The sequence below is a fragment of the Parasteatoda tepidariorum genome, chromosome 3, assembly GCF_982258835.1.
Source record: "Parasteatoda tepidariorum strain Cologne lab strain chromosome 3, Ptep-v5.0, whole genome shotgun sequence".
Taxonomy (NCBI): domain Eukaryota; kingdom Metazoa; phylum Arthropoda; class Arachnida; order Araneae; family Theridiidae; genus Parasteatoda; species Parasteatoda tepidariorum.
The window spans coordinates 22,164,399-22,174,198 of NC_141757.1; positions in this window are offsets into that span (position 1 = coordinate 22,164,399).

Genomic DNA, 9,800 nt, shown 5'->3' on the forward strand with positions numbered 1-9,800 from the left:
TGACCAGCTGATCCGTGAAGCCTGCTTACGTCTTTTCACTGCACCTTTGGATAGTTCAGCACTCCAGATTGTCCATGGACTCAAGCCCATCGGGCACGGCAACCTCCTGCCGCCATTTAGAAACGATGCTGAGAAATCTTGCACCGATACCTCGCATGTCTGAACAAGTTTGTAATTTTGTTAATAAATTCGATTAATGTAACGTAAGCTAACTATCATTAGAAAAATTCTTCATGGCCCAAGGTAACTTTTTATTCATAAAATGTTCTGCCAATGTTCGATCATGAGGAATCCCTGCATCCACTCTAACTCTAAACACTTATCTTCATACGTCAGTCTATGTAGAACTGCCACTTAGCTTCATACGTCATACGTTCATACGTAAGAACACTCCACTTAGCTTCATACGTCATACGCTCATACGTAAGAACACTCCACTTAGCTTCATACGTCAGTCTATGTAGAACTGCCAACTTTCAACGACTTTTGGGAAAATTTCTTCTAAGTTTATACTTTAATGTGTGATTCGTTGTCTTATAAATTTGATTTAAGGTTATTTTTCACACCATAATATTTAAACGATTTGAAAGTTTATTAAAAACGCCATTTTTATTCCAATTCCTTATCATAACCAAATTGAATCACTTCTCCCTCGAAACTTTACACAACTAGGTAAAGACCCACTCTGACGTATGTTTCACAAGTATGGTGCAATGTTTCAGAAAATTAGCTCGAGCGACCAACTGGGTAACAGAACCAAATTCTCTAAAAAATTACTAAAACCAGATGGCTAAAAAAAATGACGAAATTTACCATGATAGCAAACAACTACCTTCAATAAACAAAACAGGAATTTTTAGCAAAAAAAAAGTGCTGTTGCGAACCTCAGCTCCATCCTCAACTTCGAAAATTTAAGTACTTTTTTAGGGGTAAGTTTTTATATCCTTTTTCCTTAGAGAATTCTTCGACTTAGGGAATTGCTTAGAGAATTAGCATGAAGCCCCGTGATTGATGCCTGTCTTCAAATATTTCCTTTTCTTTTGTCCCTGTGTTCGTTCCTGAGACGGGGCATGACTATCTTAATGACATTATCTATTTTTTTATCTACTTTAAATTTGCGATGCTGCTAAGACTTGTATAAGTGTATTCAAAATAGTTTTTGTGCAGCGGTGGTTAAAATAATTATATATACGCACGTTCTGAAGAAACTGCGCACATCTACAGCACAAAAACGTCAAAACTGCGCACGCCAGTAAAAGTGCAGTATTTTTCGAACACGCTTAAGTGAAAGTAATGGGGTTTGAAACTATAATGGAGAGATTTTACATAGTATTTGCCTCAGGTTAACCTAATTGGGCATGGCTGCTCATAGTTTTGCGCTTTCTTGCGTAATTACTTCATAATATAACGTAAGCAGACGTAAACGTAAAGGGATATGAAGCATTATTAGAGAGATTTAGCATTTTCACGTACCATTTCGTAGGTTAGTTTAGCTCCATTTCTACATGAATGTGTAGTATGGTGCGTGAAAGTGATATCTCTTTTGCTAAAAGTCTATTCGAATTCTTTAGTCTTCAGGCTAAAGTCCAGTCTAACGCTAGCACCTATCGGCCGCTTAAGCTTGTAAAAGTCAACCCGTTGCCCTAATTACTAATATCAATATCAGTTACAGATATTGGAATATATTAAAAATGTGATCTTTGAATCTGATGTACAAATTTGAACTCAGACATGGTCGGTTATTTGCAGAAAAAGAGGTTATATTTTATCACTATTTTAGCCATATGGTTTAGTTCAAGATCAAGTAACTCTTATGAAATACGTACTTGAGTATGGAGTAGAGACACATAGAGAAAAGAGAATAAGAATTTATATGAAGGAGTAACCTAGGAAATAAAACTTGAGAAAATATTTGAGCTGGAATATTCTTTCAAATATTCCATAGTTGAATTATAAAAACGAGGAGATATTAAGCGAAATATATTTCCTATGTAGAACATCTTAGAAAAACGAAATGTCAGACATTGCTGCGCTATCGCATCAATATATCGCAAATGGAAAAAAAAGAAAAAAAGAATCAATGAAAAAATCGTCTGTTCTTCTGTGGTTGCCACTGCACAGAAAATATCAGTTCTAAATGTAAGAAACCTTAGATATTATGAGTATACTTTTACAGAATTCCCTATTTTTTATTGAATTTTAGGGAAAAAGGAGAGTATTTGAAGATGATAAAGTGTCTTTTAGGTTTTCGGGGGGAAAATCGAGGGAGGGAAAACTTTTGGAATATTAAAGAAAACCATTTTTTATACCCATTCAAAGAAAATGCCAATAGAAACCTTTCACTAGTCAACTCAACTCCAGATCCATTTTCCTTCTATAAGATCTTTGCAATGCCCATTCCATTTCAAGAGCAAGGATTCGATTCATTTGATATGGAATAAAATGGATGGAAATGGAATTTTTACTAGAATTATGTTTAGTTTTAAGGCATTTGTTAAAACAGTTTGAATTCATAGCATAATATTTATATGTTAGAATCTATTACTATATTAAATATTTTTCAAGGGACGATATAAAAATGAATGCATGACTAAATTAAAAAAATGAAAGTTGTATGTTTTCAGACTATGAAATAGAAATTATGAAAGTAATTACAACAGAACATCAATCGATCGTTTCTTATTGCTGTTTTTCGAAATTTTGTCGCCAAGGAAAATAAAGAAGCCATAGTTTAAAGTGCCTTACACTTGAAGCAATGTGATAGTTTTAAACTATATATATAATTTTGCCATGAAGATTATACTTCTGAAGTGATTATATATCAAGGATATCGTGATTATATATCAAGGATTTAAAGCAGACAAATAACTTAAATATTGCAAAAGTTAATAAACTTTTTTAAAAATCGCCAATTTGGCAAATTTTTTTTCTCCATCTGGATGAAATTATGAAAATCATTACCTTATTTTCAGTTTTTGAAAATTTTTGCCAGGGTAATGCAGCATTTAAATATTAAAAAATTAGACCACTAACCCTTTTCATTCTTACAAAACTGTGGCTTTTCTCCATATTGACGTTTTTCGCCATTTTCAAAATAAACGTAGACAGCGCTGGCTTTAAATTGACTGAACTTCACCTAATAGTAATGAGTAATAGTTGCAAACTCACAAAAGTTATTAAAATAGCATATGATTCTCAAAAAAGCATCATTTTATAATACGACATAGCTTTCGAAAAACAACCTTGACTTGAAAATGCATGAAAAGTAATAAAGAAGTAATGGACACTAAAATTTATAAATCTGCTATTAATATTAAAATTGTAATTAAAAAATTATGTACTTCATACTAAAATATTTTCTGTGCAATAGAATGATTGATAAATGCATTTATTTATTTAAAATATTTTGGAAATTTTGATTATTCACACTTGAGGTTGTTTTGATGTTGATGAGAATTTACTTTAGAGCAATCCAGCTTAGGGAGAATGTTTTTGAGGTGTACGGATTATTTTTTCTACACTTTAAGCAAATACGTATATTTGAGGTGTAAATAATTTCACCCGATATAAACTAAAATTATTTCTGAGTTGTATATGAGGTTGATTTTGTGAGGTGTAAATGAGGTTGAAATCGTGGTTTATTAGAGAAATTATTTTTGGTCCAAAACGTAATCTAATTATTTTTTTTTCATCTGCATTTTTTTTTATTTTTTGCATCTGTTAACCTCAAAAATACTTTATTTTCAAAAGTTCCGAGGTTGACCGCTAATGCTTGAACTGATTGTTATTGCTGTTGTATGAACTGGCTGTTGTCGCTGTCATCATCAACATCATTTTACGCTATCTCAGCTTCTGCAATCATTTCTTGAACTGACAACATCACCAAGTTTCAATATTTTCATTAATTAATGCATAAATTTCAACCATGATGTTTAAGACGTTTTCCGCAAACGGTAACAAATCCTCATTTCCTTCTTCATCATTAGCATCAAGAGTTACTGTTTTTTTCTCTTAAAATAAATCGACTTTAATATTTTTGCAAAATGTCGGAATAATTCCTAAATGATAGACGCTGGAATCTGCCAGTTTTATAATATAATTTGTGACGGGGCCATTAAAACAAGACCATACATAAGGGAAAACGAAAAATGGGAAAACAATGGTTCGATGTTCCACTGCATAGAAAGTATCTTCATCTATTGCGTGATCTGGCAAATCATCATTTTAAGCGTCAGTGAATTCATGTTCAAATGAATTTCTTGTCCAAAAATTACGAATTTAAAACTTTTCTTCAATTTAAAGAAATTATGGATATCTGCAAGATGTTAATTGTATTTTATTTGTTACTGATAATCAGTGTTATTAAGTCATATTAACAACGATTGTTTACTTTGTTAAAATGGAATTTATGATTGTATTACATATCGATTGCTAGTTGCTTTCAATGTTTCCTGAATGGCTATGAATGATTGGTTACCAAATCATCATATTAGCATTGATCAGAGAAACATTCTAACATTGTATGAGGTGTACAAAAAATTCCATTCTACTTGATTCAGTTAAATCATACCAAGAAGTGATAAATCTAAATTGGATAGTAATGCAAATTATATAATAGTTAGATATTTATATTTTTCTGCGAGTAGATTGAGTACATATACCAAAACTATCAAAGGATAAGAAATGGCTCCAAAGAACAGAAAGAGCCGACTCAGATTGGCTAATATTTTTTTAAGCATTTCACTGGGTGATATTAGGGTGTAATTCATTAAAAAGTGAAAAAAGCTACCAAGTGTATTCAGAAAAACTTCCTGGCCCAGTGATGGCGATTTATGGTATCTTTTTACGGGCCGATGACACATTTTTCCCCCTAATACTTAACTTTATATTTTATAATTATAATGTCTATAGCTAGACTTCTGAAATTAATTACATTATCATGTACATAACTATGAAATCGTTAAATTTGACACCAAAATCAACTGTCACAAATAAAAGACCCAAAGAAAGCTACCTAACCCTAATAGTTTTTTAAAAATATTACTGAAAATATTTTTAAAAATATTAAAAGTGAACAATAATTATCATGCACGCTCTATAGTATTATTAATTCGTTTAGTGTAATGGGCAAACTTACTATAGCTCATTACGTAATTGTTTTAAAAAATCATGGAATAAAACTTGATATAGTTACAGATATTTTTCGATACTTATTTTATTTTTTAGAATAGTAGCAGGTAAAGCCCAGCTATTCATATGTATGCGTGAAAAATGCTCTCCATATGTATGTAAATGTATAGAAATATGAAGAAAAAAAAAATTCATGAGTATGAAAATTTTCATGGATTTTTTATTCAGAAAAAGATACTCATATCTCACATGATTCCAAAACTATATCAATCCTTCTAGGAAATTTTTTGGTTGGAATAGTAGCAGATTATTATTATTTTTGGTCGTATGCCTGTCTTTAGGTAGTGGGGGCGCGAATTGTTCCTGTTTTTCAGTGGCGCCATTTATGGCCAGGAATTCGACTTCTGCCACGCCATTCACACAACCACAACCCGTTTATAGGGCGGGTCGCATTCACACACAAAGGAGAAGGGACATAGAACACAGAAAGAGAGAAAGAGACATCCATGCCTTGCCCGGGATTCGAACCCAGGACCTTTCTGATGCAAGGACAGTTCCCTGCCCCCTACATATGCCGGTCGGTTCAGATTATTATTAAATGACCAATATTCGACTTTAAGTTACGGTCATCTTACGGCACCCCACGTTAAGGTGCCGCAGCACGAAACTCTTAAAACAATATTGCCTTCTTTTCGCTTGCTTTCTTATTAACAACGATAATAAATTAATAAGTAATAAGAATTAATAAAAATGCTATCTAAAAATCGTAAAAATAATCTTCTTTCTGTTCCCATTTAAAGAAACTGATGAAAGAATAATAACTATTGTTCTTGCAGACGATTTTCTTCTACAACGATAAGTAAAAATTCTTTATCTCGCATTTGATTTGTTAAGAAAATGTCAGCATAAAACGCTCCATTTTTGTGATTCCATCAAATCCAAAGCTCTTGCAACGTCATACAGTCGTTTCTTTTTCAAGAACGAATGTTCTCCTTATTTCTCGAGATATGACGTCAAGTCTAACTCTTCAGTAAGACTACGAAACTACAACAATTCAATTTTTTAAAAAATAATTTTATGTTATAATATTGTAAATAATAGTAGGAATTAAATATCTGTCAAAAGTTTCAAAAGTTTTTATATTGCTTTGAAAGCATATTTGTGTAATTTGACAACGAAATAAAACAGAACTATATGCAGTTGCTGATGACTACTTAAATCCTATACCACAATGGTCTCTTCTTAACTTGCCACGGAGTAAAGATTGAATTATTTTTGACCTATTTTTCAAATATTCCCTCTATAAAAATCCGGTACAGATTAATAAATAAATAATTGCAAGGTAGATAGGTAAAAACGCATATAGATAGCACATATTACGATTTTTGTTTTGCGAATAATGTGGTATTTTCGAAACTGCTGTGAGTTTGCAACTCATGACTGTTAGGTCAGGTTTAGCCTATCTTTATATATTGCCCTCTATAACTTATTCTGAAAATGTTCCCGAGCGTCAAAATGGAGAAAAGTCACAGTTTTCAGAAAATGAAAAGCGTTTGTGGTCAAATTTTTTAACATTTAAAAAATTATTGACTCATAAAAATTTACAAAATTGGAATAAGGCCCAGATTTTGATAATTTTTATCTAGGATGAAATATACCGCCAAATTGGCGATTTTTTAAAAAAAAGTTTAATAACTTTTATTACAATTTAGTTATTTGTCCGTTCTAAATCTCAGCTAATTCTTTACAGCAAAAGAATATATATAGTTTAAAATTATAGCCTTGCATTAAGGGTAAAGCTCTTAAACTGTGGCTTTTATATTTAGTTATAGCACTAGTTATGCTAGCATAAATGATTCTGGAGTAATAAAGGAGACATACAGGCGTTCAAAGTTTTCTATTTATTATTAATTTTCCTTTTATGGATTAAATCAGTAAATAAATATGTAAATTAATATGATTTTAATGTACGGAGTGGAGGTTAGTTTCTTAAAATAAGTTCAAAGTAGCGACTTATAATTACAAATTTTAACCAAGGTGCCAAGGGAAAATTTTTCTTACACAAATCCGTTCCTTAGCAACAATGGGGAAAAATTTACATCAACGAGGAAATTATTTTATTAAATATTTCTCAGTTGCCTAACAACAAAAAGAAGTTCTTATAAAATTTCGCTTCAACTTTGAATTATTTCCCAAACTTTTTCTTAACAACGCGGAAAGTTCAAATGTAAAACTAATTTAGTTAAGTTTAGTTATTGATACAACGTCTCTGCCAGATTTTAATTTCCATTCATAATTTAAAATTCGATTATATGAAAGAATTTTAACTAGTTTTAAACTATCACAATTTATTTCAAATTAATTTCAGAGCGTTAAAACCTTGTGTTAATTTTTTTAAAAAAATTATTCATTGACATTGCTTGATTAAATATTCTATTTATTCAAATATTTCGCTTTTAAAATTTGAATTTTTCTACTATTTTAAACTTGGAAATCGGCTTATATACTGATAGGTTCTATTGCACTGAACTTAGGTCATTGCTCTATTTAATTATTCATAATTAAATATACACTGTTAAGCTTAAGTATGGTTGCTAATTAGGGGCATCAATTCTTAGCTACTATTGCATTGACGTGTTTTTAACAATAGATGTTAAATAAATGGAATTTTTTTTTTAAAAAATTAGGAAAGAGCTGTGGTGGCTTAGGGAGTAGAGCACTCACCTCCCAATGAAGGGAACGGGTTCGAATCCCAGCGATGGCTAGCTGATACTAATTCCGCATCCGGCTTGCACCGCCCACAGAGCTGACGTCAAATATTGTCAATGGTAGACAGATCTTGGGTTAGAGTCCCCTTTCCGTCAGGCTAACCGTGGTAGGTTTTCGTAGTTTTTCTCTCCGTGTAACGCAAATGCGGGTTAGTTTCATCAAAAAGTCCTAGATCAAGGCAAATTTCTCCCAATACTTGATCCAGGAGTTCCCTTGTCTTTTAGATTGGGTTCAAAATTACAAGTCTGCGGAGTTGAACATTGATGGTCGTAAACCCTAAATTGGGTTGTTTGTTTAACGACGGTAGTAAAATAAAATGGATTGGGAAGCTCACTCATTAAACAACGTAATTGTTTCTCAATGCTCATTGTTGATCAAGAAGGGAAAACGGTTTATATCCCTTTTTTCCCACAGAAATCGTGATTGGTTAGCAATTTGTTGCATTTCACTGTGGGACAGAAGACCATGATCTTTAGCCAAATGACAAAAATTAAATTTTTAACTAAAATATGTGTAGGCTGTTTTAATATAGCCCAATTTAAGTATTCATAATCATTCCAAACATTATAATTTAATTTTTGAACCGACGAGAGTACAATGTAATGAAAAATATGTTAAATTTTTTCATTTTTTATAAAAGTAACTTTTGAATTTTTATTTCAGAAATATATATAGGAATTTCACCTTACTGTTACATTTTTATCAGTGTAATTAGTCTGAAATTATAGTACAATTTTTCAATTTGTTGGATTAGTTAATACTCTTGACAAACTTATAGTTTATATCTTATCATTTGATATTTTACAATGCTTGAATGGCTTTCGAAACTTAGTCCCAAAAAGTTCCAAGAGGTAATTAGCTAAACTTTTTTTGTTTTCTTCTTTGATGTTTCTTCTTTCGAAAAAATCTGCCCCATTTTGCCCGTATTGCAAAGGTGGACTAAATATACCGAAAAACAAATTATGTTTTTTTTTCATGTTTTCGCGTTATTTTGTAATTAATTCGCGTTACTTTGTAATATTACTTCGGAAATATAATTTGCTTTTCATTTTTAATATAAAATTACGAAAATAATTATATTTTTATTGCTATATTTAATTATTCAAACGTACTATATAATTTTTTTTATTTTCGCTCGCCATATTTCAGCCGTCATTTTGTTTTTTGGAGTATTTTTAGTATTTTTCAAAATTTCATTTATGAATTCAATTTACCTGCACATAAAAATCCCAAAATAAAACCCCCCAAATTTTGAAACACATTTTATCGAAATACTGATTTTGGCCATGAAACCTTGGATGTTGACCCACTGTGCATTTTGAGGATTATGTAAGATGTGCGAAAGTAAAAGCTAATCATTAACATGGAAAATCGGTCTCCCCTGAGAGTTATTACACGGGTGAAGATGGCCCCGAAGTAAAAAAAACAGTTTCTGTCCGTGAACAATTGCGTTTTTTCTCAGGATCAGCTTTCACGGACATAAACCGTTTTCCCCCTTGATCTTCAAAAAGTTTTTTTCTTAAAAGTCAATAGAAAAATGATACTTTTGTTTACAAATTACATAATTCATAAAATTTTGCATTATTAACGCATTAATTGTAATGAAATAAAAAGATACCAGGATTTAAAAAATAATTTACTGTACTTGAAAGTAAAAAAAAATTTTTTTTATAGAAAAATGGAATGTGAATTAAGTATAAGAAGTACTAAAATGAGTTTAAAGTTAAAAAACAATAATAGTACTGCCGTGTTACATTTCAATAACCTTTGCTCTTGAGGTAAGACTAGGTTCTACCCGGTTTTGCTCTCATCCCCTTCATGCGAGCCTATGCTGGGTTCACGAAACCTTCAGTGTAGCGTAGCGGAGGAAGGATAAAGTTACATCCAGGGTTGGGCAAAAG